This window comes from Erinaceus europaeus, chromosome 20 (assembly GCF_950295315.1).
Source record: "Erinaceus europaeus chromosome 20, mEriEur2.1, whole genome shotgun sequence".
Lineage (NCBI taxonomy): Eukaryota > Metazoa > Chordata > Mammalia > Eulipotyphla > Erinaceidae > Erinaceus > Erinaceus europaeus.
Genome location: NC_080181.1, coordinates 20621594 through 20641221, shown reverse-complemented (window position 1 = coordinate 20641221; position 19628 = coordinate 20621594). Strand labels below are relative to the sequence as shown.

Genomic DNA, 19628 nt, shown 5'->3' with positions numbered 1-19628 from the left:
CTGGGTTTACACTTGGGTTGGGCACATGGCAAAACAATGTACTATGCAAGTGAGCTCTTTCAGTGGCCCAGAAACGAAGCTTTTCTTGATGTTTTCATGACAGGCTAACTGGAGGCCCTGTTGCTACTTCTACAACCCTCTCAGGCAATTTTTATGAAGGAGAGAGGGCTCAAGCCCAGAACACAGCTCTGTCCTGTGTGGTGACTTCACTATGCTTTGTGCCCTCTAGGGGTATCTACTAATCACCATTATCTTAGATACTGACAGGGCCAAATGGTTTTGACCAGTGACCTCTGCTTTCTAGTCCTGTGACACTACAAGCCTCCTTTCTCAGGGAGCTCAGCAGACAGATGCATGCAGGAAGTGCCTCTGCTCCAGTCCTGAACACAGAGGTGAGGCCCAGCCAGGGAATTTAGCATGGGAGGGGGCTTCATCTGGGGCTCTCTTCCACCTTCCCTTTCAGAACCTCCTTCCCCATAAAACTGTTCAGTGCTGGGCACCAAGGGGGGTGGTGGTAGTGGTGGTCATAGAGGGAAGAGGCAGGACATCAGTTGGCACCTTGGCCATTTTTATCACACCAGATCACAAATGGAAGTGTCCTTTAAACTCCCAGGGAACATGAGCTCCTCTATTTCGCTTTCACCCCTTCTGTCCTGGATGCCAGCCTCATCCTCAATCCTTCACCCATGGGTGAGGCTTAGGACACAGTGGGTAGAAGAAAGGGTAATGGTGGGTTGGAAACTCAGGAATAGGATGGGGTACCTAAACTTGGGGATTTACTCTAGGTACTGTGACTTTTGGTTAATGGCTCTCTTTAGCTTTCAAAATTATCCTAATGAGACAGTATCCCAAAGGCCAGGCTATCTCATGTGGCCCTGGGGAAAGGGAAGGAGGGTGACTTGGGTTACTTGTCAGAATTATTATGTTTTTTTAAATAGCAAAGGACCAGTTACTATGTTAAAAGAGAATGTGGAAACAAAAGGACAGCAGGGGAAATTCAAATCTCCACCCCAGTTCTTACAGGCCTTACCTTCTTGAAATCAATGAATAATAGTTAAGACTAAGTATAGGCTTTGTTTTAGGAGCAAGTTTGAGCAACCATGATCCAGGACATGGGGAGTTCAGGGAACCTCTGACCCCTCTCTGCTCCAAAGTCCAGCTTTTGACTTTCCTATTACTTTTTTTTTTGGTGTGATTTAATAATGATTGACAAGATTATGGTATAAGAAGGGTACAATTCCATAAATTCCCACCAGAATTCCATATCCCCTCCCCTCCATTGGAAGTTTTCCTATTCTTTATCCCTCTGGGAGTATGGACCCAGGATCATAATGGGGTGCAGAAAGTGGGGGGTCTGGCTTCTGTAATTGCTTCTCCTCTGGACATGGGCGTTGACAAGTTGATCCATACCATCAACCTGTGTTTCTCTCTTTCCCTTGTAGGGTAGGGCTCTGGAGGGGGGGCGGTTCTAGGACACATTGGTGAGGTGTAGTCTCTCCAGGGAAGTCAGATTGGTGTCATGGTAGCATCTGCAATTTGTTGGTCGAAAAGCATTATGATCTAAAGCAGAACAAATTGTTTAATAATCAGAAACCTAAAGGTAAAAGTATAGCAGATGAAATTTTGGGTCTTCATGTTGGAAGGAGCTAGCTGGTCTATTTTAGGTATATTCCAAAGGACCCATGACTTTACTAATTTTTGACTGAACCCAACAGCTAACATGCAGGTGGACTAAAGGTATATTGTTTGAGAAGATGGTATCAAAGTTGAGGACAGGACTAGAAAGCTGGGTAAGGGTAGAAAGAAGCTCCCAAATATGGGGAAAGTATATAAATATCATTAACTGTAACCCCCGTCGATAGGATCTCGGGCCCATGTCTATTTGTATTTAGCACAGGAGCCTAAGAAACCTCTATATCCCTGTCAGTCTGACACAGCCCACTTCTCTACTTAACTAGTACTATTTTGAAAGGTGACTAGGATAACCTGAGTAAGAGACTGTCTCAATGTATGGATTTGAATGGCAATTAAAGCATTTTGCTTTCATAGAAAAGCTCATATAGCAGAGCTTGGCTTCCTTGGCAGCAGACCCTCATTCATTAATTTAGATGCTAAGACCCTCTTTACTGGCTGGAGGTTTGCATAGTTTGTTTTCACCCTATCTCAAGATCCCCCTCTCCAGAAGGCTGGATCAGAATGCATCATGCATAGAAACCATGTCAGCGCATCAAAGGTTTGCTGTTTCCCACTCCGAAAGCCAGATAATCAAGAGGCCAGGGTTGGTGCAAGGAAAATGAGTTTATTTCAGGGTGCTAGCAGAATCTGGAAGAAGATGGAAGAGTCATGTTTCAAAGAACAATATATATTTATTTTTTATTGCCACCAGGGGCTCATTGCCTGCATGACAAATCCACCACTCCTGGTGAACTCTTTGCAGGCACAGCATCCTGACCCCATTGGCTTTCCAGGCAGGCAGAACTATTTGGGGGTACCTAGGCCTGTTCTGGCAGCAGCCTGAAGATGAATCCATGTGTAGGCTAGCTGGGGCTCCCAGGAACTGGTGGAATGTGGGCTTGGCGGGGGACCCCAGGAGTAGCTCTTCATCTGTCCAAGAAGAGGGCTGATTTTTCTCCCTAATGCATAGCTCTGTGCAGTAGGGCTGTCTACCCTTCCATATTAATAGGAAACAAACACATTGTTTTGTTGTTGTTTGATTTCTGTGTTAGACTGGAGTCTTCAAGGGCTGTTTAAAATTTAATAAGTGAGAATAAAATAAGGAGAAAAAAATTCCTTGAGGCATCTGGCTGCATTAAATTTGTTAATTCTGGCCCTTTGATTCCAGAAGCAGAGTTGTCCCATTCTTGTTCCTCCAGGGCTCTGAGCTGACTTGACCCTCTGTTCTGGGGACAGGTCTGGCCTTGCCAAGGCCACATGGTGTGGCTCAAATGGTAGTTGGCAAAACACAGGGAAGGAAGTTTTGCATGGAACCCTGGACAAATCTAGAGTCCTAGAAGGGACTGAAGGCCACTTTTGGCTCTGCAAATTTACTCAGTGAACTCTTAATGGAGTAGCTACTGTATGCTTGCTAGTGCTTGGTGTTTAAGAAAAAAGAAACATGTTGTCTATTTATCTATTGCTTATAAATTAGCCTCACAGGTGACATAAGCAATAATGAGTGCTATTTTAGTATCTATACATGAGGAGTAGAGAATTGTCTTAGCTTGAGCATTGGTCATGAAGTTGAAGTATAAAAATGCTGGTCAGGGCTGCTGTCACCTTAACATTGAACTGGGGTTGGAGGAGCAGTTTCTAAGGTGGTGCACGGCATAACAATTAAGGTGGTGGTGTTGGCAAGAGGACTTCAGTTTGCACCAGGCAGACGCATCCACAGGTTTTGTTTGAGCGCATTTATGGCTTGACAAATGTATTCTCCTAGAGCCAGACGTCCACAGGAACAGGGCATAAATAGCAAAATGTCTTTCATTGTCCTGCCCTCTAAAGTCACCATAGCTTTCACCATAATCTACTGGTTACATAAAGTGATCCAGCATCACAACTGGCAGGGCCTACATGGCATATAAATAGTAGACTTCAAGCATCCCTGTTAGCATCTTCAACACTGGTTACTGCAACTGGGGATGCTGATCTGAAAACATTAGCATTTAGATGATATTTGAAGCCCTGATAATGGGAGAGATTGCCTACCAGAAGTGTGCAGAATGAAGGGGAAGGCTGAAAAACAGAATTCTAAGTGATACTAGTCTTGAGATAGAGAAGCCAGTAATGAAAACTGAAAACAAGTGTGGTCAAGTGTCTTGTTTGGCCAGCAATTTCTTGCTTTTGGTGTAAACATAGTAGTTAATTCTGTCTTTTCTCTTTTCATCGTTGCCCCGATGGTCATCCTCTGATAAAAAAAAAAAACAGCTAGAGCAGGAGAGGAAAACTAGGAAGAGCCAACATCATGATGAATATTGGAAATCATGACAAAGGATTCATTGAAAATGATTGCAGCAGATGTTTGAGTTGAGGACATGGAGATAAGGTCTCAGTGGGTGAGATGAAGGAAGTATAGAAAGTATAGAGTGTTACTTCTAGAAGTCTGACCAAGAAATGAAAAGAGAAAAAGGATCCAGGTCCTCTTATATGTTACATTGTATCATTCTTGGAGTAACTTTTTCATTCAGATGGAGAGCCAGAGCCTGTGTGTGTGTGTGTGTGTGTGTGTGTGTGTGTGTGAGAGAGAGAGAGAGAGAGAGAGAGCGCCAGAGAGCGCCAGAGAGGAAGAGAAAGGCACCACAGTACCAGGGATTTCCTCAGTGCCATAGTGCTCCCATGTGGTGCTGGGGATTGAACCCAGACTGTGGGCATGGCAAGGCTTGCTTCCTACCTGGTGAGCTATCTCCAGTGAAAACGGGGTTTAAGAGGATGTGAAGGGAGGAAACTTCAGTGCTGTGGTGTCTTTCTCCATCTATGTTTCTTTCTCTGTCTTTCTATCTGAAAACATCTGCTGGAGTGATGAAGCCCCGGCAAGAACAACAGGAGCAATAAAATAATAAGAGTAGGTGGAATAGCTGGGGGAAATTTTCTGGTAAGATGCCAGACACTAGACTATGTATAATTGATGAAGAAATGGCTCCAGGAGAGAGAGAGAAAGTCTTTCACCATTCAGGCTCCTCAGAGCAGGAAATTTTCTGGAAGACAAACCTGGAGCCCTTCGTGTCTCAAAACTGAAACCCAAGAAGAAGGTGCAGAAGCTGGGTAGGGAGGTATGACAGTCACTTGAGACCTCTGAATCTTCTGGGGGGTTATACTGGGTCCTGCCCAGTGTTTCACTTGGAAAGCAGAGTGACCTGGCACCCAAAAAGCAACTGAAAGCTACCCTTCTGACTCACCTTCCTGCTTCTCTGCTGGCCCCTTCTTTCTTCTTCTTCTTTTAAATATTTATTTATTTATTGCCTTTTGTTGACCTTGTTTTATTGTTGTGGTTATTATTGTTGTTGTTGATGTCGTCGTTGTTGGATAGGGCAGAGAGAAATGGAGAGAGGAGGGGAAGACAGAGAGGGGGAGAGAAAGACAGACACCTGCAGACCTGCTTCACCCGCTTGTGAAGCGACTCCCCTGCAGGTGGGGAGCCCGGGCCTCCCTTCTTCCTTTTATGGCTGGATGGAGCAGCAGGACTCCAGCAAGGTGGCTGGGGTGTGGGTGTTTGCAGCTAGAGCACAGTGTCTTTGTGCAGCAAAATGAACTGTCGGCCTCTACCCATTCCTGGTCAGGCTAAGAGAAACTCAGGGTGTGCAGTCAGAGGTGTTTGAGTGCCCTTTGGAATGGATTGGCCCAGGAAGGGGAGAGAAGTAAACCTTCGTCATAAAAGGCTGGGCTTATTGCTTCACCAGGAGTAAAGTTCATACTGCATAATTAGAATGAAGATCTAGTTTTCAAAAGAAATTAGGTAGAGAGATATGTGCTTGGACCTCTGAAAAGTCAGAGGGAGAAGGTTGGAGCTGACTCTGGAGAGAGAGAGAGAGAGAGAGGCCTAATTGTATTAGAAGCACCCATATCTCTTCTCTAAGAAGCAAGACTTCCTCTCTCCTCCCCCATACCCCCACCACCTAGGCCTCCACAACAGAGCCAGGGAGTGATCTCATTGACCTTCCACTGACAGCAGAGGCTTCTACAAAAAAGGATTCAGAACTGGGGCCCTCTGACCTTGCAAAAGGGGTACAGAATTCCAGAGGGGGAGAGGAAAGGCCTTCTGAAAGGTGAGGTCTTGCAGAAGAGGGGGCTGGTGGAGTGGTACAGAGCTAAGTGAACCTTGGAGGGCAGGTTCTCAGCGTACCTGCACCACACAGTATGAAGTACCAATTTGCCAGGTTAAGTCTCCTCACTGCTTGGGCTCAAGGGGGAGACATTCTGCAGCCTTACCTTAAGGGAGACTTGACTCTTCATTGGAGTACAGGGGGTCACAGAAGCTGGCTTTTAGGACACCCTGTCCCGCCCCTGCATCTCCCACTAAAGGACACTTGAGTGTTGGTGTCTCTGAGGAGGAACTCATGCCAAAGCAGGTGGGGCATCTGCAGACCCACTGCTGGTGGCATGAGGGGGCCAACCCCAGCCTGAAACCTGCCCACCCCCATGACATGGCATGGGCTGCACACACAGGCACATAGATCCCTAGTGACTGGGCAGGTTGGTGGTCTCACCACATATCCATGGCCGATGCCCAAACACCCAAAGCACACTTCCAGCAATGGAGTCGACCCTTCCTTCCTGGCAGCCTGATAATTTAAAAATGAACTGATAGACTATAATTGCAAATGTCTGGATGGCTTGGCTCTGACAGGAGTGATCTGAAGGCAGACAGCCTGCTCCAGCTGGGGAGGCTGTTTCCTGATGGAAACGGGCTCTGCTAATCTGAGGATCCCTTTGCAGCCTCAGTACTTGCCCACTTTATGGCAGGATGTAAATTCTGCAATTCTGCATAGGGGATTTTTTTTTAAATGATTCCTTTTCTTGATGCTTGAATTCTGAATTTCATTTCTCCCTGGAGAGGTGCTGGAATCATCCAGCCATCCTCCTCGTCAAAGTTATGGGCAATTTGACCTGCCATTTAGCCATTTCCTGGAGCCGGTTGAATGGCTCTTTGGACTGTTTCTGCCTTGAAGACAACACCAGGCATGTTATCACCCATGCAGATGAGGACCCGGAACCAGTGGCTTGAGACTTGTTGCCCTTGCAAATGTTAATTCTGACTCCACTGGCCAATGAAGGTTTCACCAAGTTCACACACTCAGTGTCCTTTTTCTTTACATTTTTGCCATTAGGGTTATTGCTGAGGCTCTGTCCCTGCATGATCCTATCTACTCCTGGTAGACTAAAAAAAAAATTTTTTTTTCTTTCCCTTCAGGGTTATTGCTGGGCTCGGGGCCTGCACCATGAATCCACCGCTCCTGGAGACCATTTCCCCCCCCTTTTTGTTGCCCTTGTTGTTGTGGCCTCGTTGTGGTTATTATTATTGCCATTGTTGATGTTGTTCGTTGTTGGATAGGACAGAGAGAAATGGAGAGAGGAGGGGAAGACAGAGAGGGGGAGAGAAAGATAGACACCTGCAGACCTGCTTCACCGCCTGTGAAGTGACTCTCCTGCAGGTGGGGATCCTTATGCTGGTCCTTGTGCTTTGCACCACATGCTCTTAACCCACTGCGCCACTGCCCGAACCCCCCCAATTTTTTTTTAAAGATAGAATGTAAGAAACAGGAAGACAGAGGTAGAGAGGGTGTGTGTGTGTGTGTGTGTGTGTGTGTGTGTGTGTGTGTGTGTAGGGTTGTCTTCCCCCCTCAGTGAACAATTTAGTTTTTAAGAACAAGGGTTTCAATAGGCAAATCAGAGCCAGAGAAAATCATGAAGATTATCGTGTTACAGGGAAATTTCCAGACACCTGAGTAGGTAGGTTCCATGCAGCTCTTCTGAGTCCATATTAAGAGAGGAAAAGTGAGCTGAGCTGAGGTGCAGTATGCTCCTGAAAATACCACAGTTTATATGAAGAACTAGGCACACATTCTTTTTATTATTGCTGCTGCAGTGCTGTAACCCTTGGAGTTTTCTAAGCAGTATAAGTTATATGGCTAGAGAGGTGGTTCAGAGGTAGAGCACCTGCCTTGTCTGCAGGAGCCTATCCTGGGCGTCCTTTTCTGGCACCACATGAGAGCAGCAAGGAAAAAATGAGTGTAGTCCCATGGTTGGTGGGGCAGAACACCAGGGATTACTGGAAACACTCAGAAGAGTAGAGTAGCAGAAGAATTAATTCCAAGAGCCTTTAGAAGGATCATGGGCCTGTCAACATCTTGATTTCATTCTTCCACGTTCCAGAACAAATTTCTGTTGTTTTAAGCCACCAATCTGTGGTAATTTGTTATGGCAGCTCTGGGACACCAGTACAGTATTTCATCTTCAGTTTGTTAACTTGGTGAATTTCATTGACTTTTTTTTTTGCATGTTGGTGGCGCAGTGCTTTGATCTCTCTACTCTCAAAAGAAGTCACAAAGATGAATCTTTTATTATCCATAAGAAATACCTTTCAACTACACCTGTGTTTATGTTAGTGCAGTATTTTGGGTACTAGACAGTCCCTGGTGGGAGCCAGGTGTCAGGGGGAACCAATCTGAGTTTAAAAGCCTTGGTCTGGAACTTTCAACCCTACCCTTTCCACCACCGGGAAAGGAAGAGAAGGGGCCTGGTGGTGAGATGAATCCCAGATGGCTAGTGACTTAGTCCCTCATCCCCACCTGACAGAGAAGCCTCCCTAACAAAATGTGTCATTGGAGCGCTGCAGGGCTGCTGATGCAGCCGGGTGGGTGGATGGTCGTGGTGGTATGTGTGTAAGTCTCAACCCAAGTCCCTTCCTGCATCCCTCGCCCTAGACATCCCTTCCATCTGCATGTTTTTGAGTTAAAACCCTGGTGATCTCGTCAGTAAACGTGTTTCCCCGTGGCTCTGTGAGCCACTCTAGCAAAGTGATTGAACCTGAGGAGGTGCAGGTGCCGGGGAGCCTCTGATCTCACCAGGTGCTCATCAAGCACAGGTGCAACCAGGCTGGGAACAGGCGCCTAATGCGGGCTGGGGAGGGGGGTGTGGCGGAGCCGGTCTGACCCCACAGAACCTTTAACCTGTGGTAGTTCAGCCTCCCTTTTAGAAGAGCAACGTTTCGTGGCAGGTAAAACTCAGAGAAGTGCACCCTTCGGCGACCTCATTGCCCTGAAACTGTGACATCAGCCAGTGGTGACTGTGCACTCTCGGGCTAAGGCGGCAAACCCGCGAGATTAAATCAAGTCCGCGAAAGCGATCCTATCGCGAGAGGAGAGCAGCACGTGGTTGCCGCCTGCATAAAAGCGTCACGACGCTGACGCCGGCATGAATATGATGCTATGATGTCACGGCACCTGCTGGATCGCTAGGAAGTATGACTTTGGGGACCACAACGTTGTAGGCGGTGCTGGAGTGGTGACCGAATTGAGTTCACTGTGGCAGCCGCGGCTGGTGTCTGAGAAGTATCTGGAGTGGAGAGAGGTCCCAGCACTCGGTGGCCAGCGTTGAGAGCGGGTGTGAAATAACTCTTGTTCACTGGCCAAACATTGGGGGAGCAACCACGGTGTTATAGGCGTTGGAGATGAAAATCTGGGTTTCTCCCTGTGTGGCCGAGAGAGAGACCTGGAGTTGCATCACTTCTTCCTGGGTGGTAAGTGTACAGTTCAGTCATTTCGTAGGGGCTGGGCTGGGCTGGACTGGGAGGGTTTGGGTTGATGTCCTGCACGCTGTAGATACCCTGTTGAGTGCATTCTCTGAGCTGTCACCTCTGTGACAACCGTCCGGTGTCAGGGGCTTCTGTCCGCATTGGACAGAGCAGGAAACTGCAACTCAGTCTCAGCACCTGCTAAGACACAAAAGGTCCCAAGAGGCAGAGCTGCCATTCAAAGCTTGGTCGGACACCAGCCCCTAGGTCTTAACCACCACCTGCATTTTGTTGCATTGACTTAAAAAAATTTTTTTTTTTAATTGAGGAATTAATAGTTTACAGTCGACAGTAAAATACAGTAGTTTGTACATATATAACATTTCTCAGTTCCACATAACAAGTCATCCTAGGCCCTCTGCCATCATGTTCCAGGACCTGAATCCTCCCCCACCCCTCACCCCAGAGTCTTTTACTTTGGTGCAATATACCAACTCCAGTCCAAGTTCTGCTTTGTGTTTTTCCCTTCTGATCTTGTTTTTCAACTTCTATTAGTGAGATCATCCTGCATTGGCTTTCTAAGGTTTACACAAGCATCAAAATCCCTGGGTGGGGCGGGGGCAAAGGAGGGAGGGGTGAGCACCCCAGTGTGGGCCAGAGTGGGTTCTAGGCTGTGTATGGGTGGGGTTGTCCTCCTAGCCTTTGCCCTCCCCTTCCCACTCTCTTTGGATCCTGCACCAGGAGAGGTTTCTAGACACTTCAACAGGAGGCTGCAAATTGGTGGCAATTAAGCTAAGGAGTTTTGCTGAGATTGGAGTCAGCTGGAGAGGAGACCGAGGAGATGGAGAAGAGCTGGTCTTTTTTTTATTTTAATTTTTTATTTATAAAAAGGAAATATTGAAAAGACCATAGGATAAGAGGGGTACAGCTTCACACAATTCCCACCACCAGACCTCCATATCCCATCCCCTCCCCTGATAGCTTCCCTATTCTTTAACCCTCTAGGAGGATGGACCCAGGGTCATTGTGGGATGCAGAAGGTGGAAGGTCTGGCTTCTGTAATTGCTTCCCCGCTGAACATGGGTGTTGACAGGTAGATGCATACTCCCAGACTGTGAAGAGCTGGTCTTTGAACTTCCTTGAAGAAGTTTCTGGGAGGTCATTGATGTAAATATTTCCCTGATTAGTGATATTGAAACATGACACTTTTAAATATAAGCATACATGCAAATATTTGAGAAAAAGTGTCTAACATGAAAGACATAAACAAAAGCAATGCTGAGGAAATAAATATGTGTGGGAATAGGAAAACTTCAAAAATCTATAAAGAAAGAAATAACTGAGATAAGATAGTATGACCAAATTTCAGGTAAGAGACTAAGAGAAGTAATACTCAGAATACAGATAGCTTTTAGGGATTTAAAATTTGATGGCAGAAACCAAAAACTTATTAGAAGTGTTTTTATGTACAGACTGTATGATCAGTACAGAATTCTCAGTATTTTGCCCCTTGCTTTTTACATACTAGACACTCAAATGTGAGGAGCAAATAGATGAGTGAGTGATGATGAAACTGAGTAAATATCTCTGGAGCAGAGCAAGATGACAGAGCTAGAAAGAGCAAAGCAAAGCAAATGACCTTCAGGAGACCCAACATCAGAGTAATGGGAACTCCAGAAGAAATAAATCAGATGGGGAAAAATAATGACATAGATTTGCAGAATCAGCACAGTAGATGAAAATAGAATGATAGCAAGGTACATCATTATAAATTTCAGAACATCATACATAGCCACACTTAAAACTGAAAGACAATGGAGCAATACTTTTTAAAATTTAGGGGGTGGGGAGAGAGAACTTCTAACTCCAGATCCACGCTTGAACAATCAAGTAGGAGGATGGGATAAAGGCACTTTTAATCTTGAAAAAATTGCTTTGTATGCATACCCTTTAATATGAAGCTTTTAAAGCTTGCTCTTACTAAGATGAGGAAGCAGGTGAAAGAAAACAAAAGACAATGGGAACTAAGAAATGGTCTCCAACAGCAGACAGAGGTGGAAGACATGCCCAGGGTATTGGTGAAAGGGAGGGCCCAAGTTGGCAGTTGTGCAGCAGCCCTTAAGAAACATACGTTAGTCTATGGCCATACCACCCTGAACATGCCCGATCTTGTCTGATCTCGGAAGAAACATGCATTAGATTGGAGCAGGCCAGATGACTCCTAGAGATTGACATTGATAGAACACCCAGTGCATTTAAATGTATTATTGAGGGCAAGTTTGTACATCTTGGGGAGAGTTGGAGAGCGAGTTAATGATAAGTACGTAGAAAATTAATGAGACCATTATTAAATCAGTGAAGGCAAAATACTGTGCAGGAATGGAAAAGCAGTAGTGGTCTATAGAGGTCTTGACTGTGAAGAGTATTTCAGCAGTAATAGTGATATAGAAATGGAACAGTGACCTGGTCACAGTGACCTTCTGACTCCAGGAGGAGGATGGGGACAGGGAGAAGGGGACAGTGTACATGGGGGAGCTACAGGAGGGAGGGGAGTTAAATCTCCATCTTCCAGATGGTCAGTAGGGTCTAAGAACTTCCTTTAATAGTCGTATTACAAGCATACTGTTCAGTGATAAAATCAAGTAGCTGGGGAGGTTGTTCTGTGGGCAGAGTGTAGGGATTGCATATATATATATATATTTTGCCTCCAGTGTTATTGCTGGGATTGTAGTGCCTGCACTACAAATCTACTGCTCTCAGAGACTATTTTTCCCATTTTTGTTGCTGTTGTTCCTATTTTTGTTATTGCTATTGGATAGGACAGAGAGAAATTGAGAGAGGAGAAGACAGAGGGGGAGAGAAAGATAGACACCTGCAGTCCTGCTTCACTGCTTGTGAAGAGCCACCTTTGCAGATGGGAAGCTGGGGACTTGAATCAGGATCCTTATGCTGGTCCTTGCACTTCACGCCATGTGTGCTCAAGGCTTGCCTGTTTGAGGCCCAGGGTTTGATCCCTAGCACCACACATGCTGAAGCAGTCACTCTCTCATAAAATGAGAAAATATATAAGTCTTATGAAAAAAGAAATTCAAAGGAAGATCAGGTAAAAAAGCTGAAAGTGGGAGGCCAGGTGGTAGCACAGTGGGTTAACCGCACGTGGTGCAAAGTGCAAGGACCAGAGTAAGGATCCCATGCCGCTAGCTCCCTACCTGAAGGGGGGGGGGGGTCACTTCATAGACGGTGACGCAGGTCTGCAAGTGTTTTTTTACCCCCTCTCTGTCTTCCCCTCCTCTCTTGATTTTTATCTGTTCTATCCAACAACAACAACAGCAATGGCAACAATAACAAGGGCAACAAAATGGGGAAAATGGCCACCAGGAGCAGTGGATTCATAGTGCAGGCACCAAGCCCCAGCAGTAACCCTGGAGGCAAAACAAACAAACAAATAAACAAAAAACTGAAAGTGAGGGGGCCAGGTGATGGTGTACCCAGTTAAGTGCACATAGTACTATGTGCAAGGATCTGGGTTTGAGTTCCCAGTTCCCACCTGCAGCCAGGATGCTTCACAAATGGTGAAGTGGGTCTGCAGGTATCTCTCTTTCTCCCTCTCTATTTCCTCTACCCCTCTGTTTTATCAAATAGGGGGGGGATGGCCACCATGAGCAGTAAATTCGCACTGCTGGCATTGAGCCCCAGTGACTGGAGGCAAAACAAACAAACAGAAAACCTGAAAGCAATAGCCTTCAGGGAGTGGGAAGTGGGATCCAAGTGGTGGGGCATGCTCTGCTCTTAATAATCAGTCACAGAGCTCTAATTATTCTTTAAAGTATGTGAATATAAATATTTGATAAAAAGACCAACTAAATTAATAAAAAAATGAAAGAAAGTAACCAGGTGGTAGCAAGAGAACAGGGGTAAATCATAACTAGCAGAACACTGTCTTAGGACTTGAAAATGCCAAAAAGCTATAGAGATAACCAAAACCCTCTCTCCCATTCTACATAAAATAGTTTTTTTTTTCTACTGCCTCTACTGAGAAGACTATTTTGGATGATAGTTTATAAGTGAGCTCATGAAAATGAAGTATCTGTCATGTTACAGAAACAGTAATGTTGACTTGGGCAGAGATATGGATGACCCTCTAGAACAGAAACCCACACAGTTCAGACCTGCCTGTCTGTCAGCAGGATGCTTTTATTTTAATTAATTAGTTTAAAGAAACTTAAACTTAAAAAATAATTTATTATTGTATAGAGACAGAAGTGGAGAGGGAAGGGGGAGATACTTGCAGACCTACCTCATTCCTGAAGCTTCCCCCTGCAAATAGGGACTGGGTGTTCGGGGTGGGTTGAACTTGGGTCATTGCACATTATAATATGTGCTTTCAACCTGGTGCACCACTGAGGCCATTAGCAAGGCCTGGCATTGTTGTGATCCTGTAGATGGACTGCCGTTCACACACACACACACACACACACACACACACACACACACACACACACACACACACACACACACACTATACAAGCACAACATCCTGGTATGGCATTCAGGTGGAATCTGTTCTGATAAATGCCCCTCTCTCTCCCCTTTCCTGCTCTATTCCCCCGACAGATCATTCTCACTCCCTACTTGTTGCAGTGTTTGCAAGTAGACCCCTTCTAGGTTTATCAAAGAAAATATATATGCCACGGGGGTTATTGCTGGGGCCCAGTTGCTGGCACTACTCCAAACAGTGGCTATTTCTCTTTTCTTTTTTGATAGAGGTTGAGAGTCAGAGAGGGAGAAACAGAGTGAGAGAGAGAGAGAGAGAGAGAGAGAGAGAGAGAGAGAGAGAGAGAGAGAGAGAGAGAGAGAGAGCTAGACCTGCAGATAGGGATTGGGAATTTGAACCTGGGCCCTTGAGCATGTAAAACACTCTATTCCAGTCAAGTTTCCCTACTATGTGCTTTACTGGGTGTGCCACCACCTGGGTCTAAAAAACTGATTTTATTCTGAGACTACATTTTGGAATTAGACCTTGAAATTATTCTGGAATGGAGGTTGCTGCAGTGATTGGTATTGAGTCTCAATTCCCTCATGGACTACTTTCTTTGGAACTTCTCCCTGACCTATATCTTTTATCTACCTTGAAACACTTGCCAATTTACAACTGGTACTTGCTAAGATCCTTACCGACTCTCCATTGCCTTTAGATGTTTTTCCCTAGTTAGCTCCCAGAGCTACCTGGCCCTTTCAGTCTTTCTGGCTTAAACTCTTGAGTGATGGATTGTGATTGTCCTAGCTCATCATTTAATTTTATTTTTATCAATGTTTATTTAAAACTAATTTATTTATGAAAAAGAGGGAGAGGAAATTGGAGCATCACTCTGGCATGTGCAATGCTTATTATCGAACTTGGGACCTCATACTTGAGAGTCTAACACTTTATCTAGTGTGCAACCTCCCAGGTTGCCATTTATCAATTTTTTTTTTCCTCCTCCAGGGTTATTGCTGGGCTCGGTGCCTGCACCATGAATCCACCGCTCCTGGAGGCCATTTTTTCCCCCTTTTGTTGCCCTTGTTGTAGCTTCATTGTGGTCATTATTATTGCCCTTGTTGACGCAATTCGTTGTTGGATAGGACAGAGAGAAATGGAGAGAGGAGGGGAAGACAGAGAAGGGGAGAGAAAGACAGACACCTGCAGACCTGCTTCACCGCCTGTGAAGCGACTCCCCTGCAGGTGGGGAGCCAGGGTTCGAACCGGGATCCTTACGCTGGTCCCTGCGCCTTGCGCCACATGCGCCGCTTAACCCACTGCGCCACTGCCCGACCCCCTACCATTTATCTATTTTTATGAACACACACACACACACACACACACACACACACACACACACACAGAGAGAGAGAGAGAGAGAGAGAGACAGAGAGACAGAGACAGACAGGCAGACACTTAACGCATTACTCAGTTATGGCATATGGAAGTCCTGGGCATTGAGCCTGAGACCTCAGTCATGCAAGTTCTGTGATTTAATGTTAAGCTGTCTCCCTGGCCCTCAGATTATAATTTTCTTTCAGAAAAGAATTCTATGAGGCAGCAAGGCTCTGTGTAACCAAATACTACCATATGGGTTACTTTGAGTGGTGGTGGACAGGTCCAGAGATTCACGTCTACACACTGGGCAGAGTCTTCCCATGAGACAAAAGAATGTACCAGCACAGCTGCAACATGCCACCCAGCGGCAGGACTATGATTAAACATCTTCTTTAAAACTTGATTTTTATACTTATGTGTTTGTTTTGGATAGAGAGAGAAATTGAGAGGGGAGAAGGAGACAGAGACATTTATAGCACTGCTTCATGGCCCATGAAGCTTTCCCAATGCAGGTGGGGGCTGGGGGACTTGAACCCAGGTCCTTGTGCATGATAATTTATATGCTCAAGTCGGTGAGCCCTAAACATGCCCAGCCCCTAAACATCTCTTTGTTTGTTTTCCTGCCCCTCCGTTGATTAAACGTCTGAATAAATTTAAATGTAGACCCACTGGTAGGACTGTAGGCAGTGGCATTTGTTTTATAGCTGTAGATTAGACTGATTGTCCTCCAAGTAGGCAAGAACAAAGTGTCTCTGAAAATCAAGTCAGTGACTATTTTCTCCAAATTTGTCTCCAACTTCTCACTCTTTGGCTGCAGGACAGCTGGCCCAACTCAGATGCTGAGTGCAGTCTTGATGTACAGATGAGACAGAAGTTTTTGCTAATTGAAGGAATCCATCAGTCAAATACCCCATGATATGGAGGTAATTTCTAGCAAAGGTTTTTGTGGCATTAATTTGTTTTACTCTGACAACTTGATTAATCAGTTTTATTGTGACAACTTGTTTTGCTGCAATGCTGCCTAATCAGGGAGCTGTCACTGAAATACTTTATGGCTTCCCTGTTTTCTATCACAAATCAAAAACTCCAGCGACAGCTCACCAACATAAGAAGCAGTGATAATTAAAATGCATTCCGACAGAATTAGGAGACATTCAGTTGGGCGATGTTATTAAGAGAGATTGCCCTTGCAGAGAAAGGGACAATCAGACGACACTCTTCCTAAGTAATCATGTGACTTTCCAGGCAAATCCCAAATGCCACACCTGTGTACAAGTTCAGGGGGCAAGTGGAGAGCTTCACAAGCACCTCTGCTGGGTGTCTGAAGTTTTCTCTCCTGGGTCCAGGGGAAGCAGAGCCTCTGCTCATGGCTGATTGGTAGGAACAGAACCAGTAGGAATCAGCCAATAGGTAGCAGGTAGTAGGGAAAACTTGACTGGAATAGAGTGTTTTACAGGGAAAGCATCGGAAGCTCATTCTCACCTGCTTCCTAGGAGCTGTTCAGGAAGTAATGGGAAGGTAGATCAGAAACACAGAGAGAAAGAAATGAGAGCATGTAACTTCTAGAGGGGACATGGCTAGTGGTCATTTTCAGTAACTCAAGAAATTAATTTTTCTGCCTTTTGCTTCTCATTATACCTACAGCTGAGGTGGTGAAATGATGTGCTAAAAGCACAATCCTCAGCAGTCTGAAATCTGCTAGATTGATAATATTTATGAAAAAGAAAGCATAATCCTATTTCTCAGGTCCTTAGATTGTACTAGGTGCTGTGTAAGCAGCTCTGTGTACATTACATTATTTAATCATCACAACCATATAACAGACATTGCCAGCTGTGTCTTTAAAAATATGTACTTAATTGATTTATTTACTGGGCAGAGATAAACTGGGAGGGCAGGGGAAGATGAGAAAGAAAGACACCTGTAAAGAATGTCCCCTGCAGGTGGGGACCAGGGGCTTGAACTTGGATCCTTGCACTCAACCGGGTGTACCACTGCCTGGTCTCCTGTCATCTCTGTTTTTTCTAGGAACTCAAACTGAGGCTCAGACAAGATAATAAGATGTCCACAGTCTAATAACAAGTGAAAAATGCAGGTTGGTCTGACTCCAAAGCTGTGGTTTTCCATTGGGCTTCACCTGGGCTCCACTCATGATCTCCCTGCCCAGAGCTATCCCCTGTGGCAGCCTGATTTCCTTCCCATGGAGAATGGCACTGTTGGCATGGTGTACTGTCTGCCATCTGTTCAGACACAGGTGGAGTGGCTTTCTGACTCATGGTCAGATGGGTGGGCACAGCAGGCCCAGTGGTGCGTGCAGAAGTGCAGAGGGCCGGGGAGCCCAGCTCCCAACACCCGGCAGCCTGTCTCCTTGCCATCCTGAGTTATGAATGGGCGCTATGTGTTCTCCAGAGGAGGGTCCTGATTTGTTAAGAGCTATGGAGATGAGTGTTATGATAAGCAGGACATTTATTGCCCCAGATGCCACAGGGCACACAAGTCAATATGTTACATGCTCCTTTAGCATGCTTGGCTCTAATGGAACAGGTTGGAAATAATTGGCTTTTTAAGAAATGCTGCATTTCATCTCATTTCTGTCAGAAGGCACGCACCCGCTGGGTGGCCGTAACTCCAGCCATCACAAATTCGAATACCTCTTTCTGAGATTGGCAAGTGCTGCAGGGAGGGTGGAGAAAATTTGCAAGATGGCAAAGAAGTTGTCTCCAAGGACATGTACAGATTTAGGTTTTTTTTTTGTGGTTGTCTAGGGTTTCTAAATTCTTTAACAGTTGGACATTTTCCACTTGGTAGGATTTCCTTAACTGTGTGATTAGTCATTTCACTACCACTTGATTAAGCTCTAGCATCCCTGGCCTGGGATAGTTGGAAACAATTTCTCTTCTCCTTCACTATGGATTTCCAGTGGCAGTCTCTAGGATGGTAAATGGCACAATTCTTGAAAGTGGCAAGTTTAAAAATCAACAGAAGGATGTACTTGTGTGCCATGTAGAGTCTACTAGGTAACACACTGGTTGTTTTTATAGGGAGAATTGCGTGTAGGGAATTGATTAAGCAGATATTAGAGAGTCTAGACAGCACAGAGGTAATGTGGTGAGTAGTCAGTGATGTAACTCCCAGCCTAGGACTAGAAAACAGACGGAGGAGGTTGGGCTTTCAGGACCAGAAGCTCCGAGGAAGAGCCCACATTCTTGGGACTCAAACATTGGAGGTGGGGGCTCTGCTCGTACCTCTGAGTGTTTCTGGGAGTTTAGGAAAAAGCTGAAAAAGGAAACTAACTTCTGCCATAAGCAGCCATGGGGGTGAGTGACACTTGAAGGAGGTAAACAGAGCTGAGCATGTCTACCTTCTAATTTTCCACAGTCCCTCTAGCACCCTCTACTGATAAGGGCCTAACAGGGCACCTGCTGGCAAAACAGATGTAGTTTGCAGGGCGCCAGCTCCATTTACACAGTAGAGTATAAGAGTGGATTTGGAACATAATAACAAGCACAACAAGATAGTGGCTAAGAGCATCTAAGAAGTAAGCTGCTCAGATCTGATAAGACCCTAACTGTGTGTATAATGTCACTGCCCATTAAGGGCTCTAGAGGGGAAAGGAAGCCACGTGTCATGCTGAGATTTGCAGCAAAGGCTCAAATGGAGATGCTGTGTGGGTACTCTTCTGATAAGACCCTATTCCCTTGGCTAAATATATTGTTACTTTAACCAGACCATGTGTTTTCCTCCTGGTGAGCAGGAGTACCTGAAAAGGTTGCTTTGGGATGAAGTAGAACATAGGACTTGTGTTTTTTGTTGCTGTTATGATCAGGGCATCACTGCTCTGGGTCAGCTTTTTTCAGATAGGGGCTGTGGTGTCTTTCTCTCTCACTCTAAGTTTCCTTCAGTATAGTGAGGCTTGAACCTGGGTCATGTGCAAGATAGAGCAAGTGTGCTATCCCGGTGAGCTATTGGTTAGATTTTAGAAGAAGTGCTAGTTAAAATGATGGAGAAAATGGGACCCTGAGAATGCTTTAGTTACGATAGGGAGGCTGACTTCAAAGAGAAAATTAAAGTGCTAGTGATACATTATTACTTTAACATAAGTCATTTTTTTCCTTCTCCTTTTTCAGAAAAGTCTTTTGGAAGAGATGACCTTGGTTTTCACTACTTGGGACAAACTAAATGAGTTCTTCTTTTAAATGGCTTTCAGGGGGTAGAGCATCAGAAATAATTTTATACTTCAGAAAGGTGATTTTAAAGTACCAGAATACTTTAAAAAATTCCAAATAAAAATGGTCTTGAACATAGTTCAGCTAAATTTAATTTGGTCTAGGAAAAGCCATTCATTCTGGAATGAGCATGACTGAGAAAACCAGGAAGAGGGCTGAAAGACAGCTAGCTCCCTTGGAGAGAGTGATGCTTGCTATATGTGTGACCAGGTTTCAACACCAGCCTCAGTTGCACCAAAGGAGACTCAGTACTGTGGTTTCTCTCCCTTCCTCTCTGTCTCTCTTTTCTTGCTCTTTCTACCTGAAAAATTCTCACTTT

At 45.2% G+C, this 19628-nt stretch overlaps 1 long non-coding RNA gene across 1 annotated transcript in view; it reads left to right on the top strand.

The window, feature by feature from the left end:
• The first annotated feature begins 9086 nt into the window (after positions 1-9086).
• Positions 9087-19628, top strand: part of LOC132535001 (uncharacterized) — a 272311-nt gene continuing 261769 nt past the window's right edge. Inside the window, exon 1 of the long non-coding RNA XR_009546776.1 lies at positions 9087-9232. This is a non-coding gene — a long non-coding RNA (uncharacterized LOC132535001). The remainder of the gene's footprint in view (positions 9233-19628) is intronic.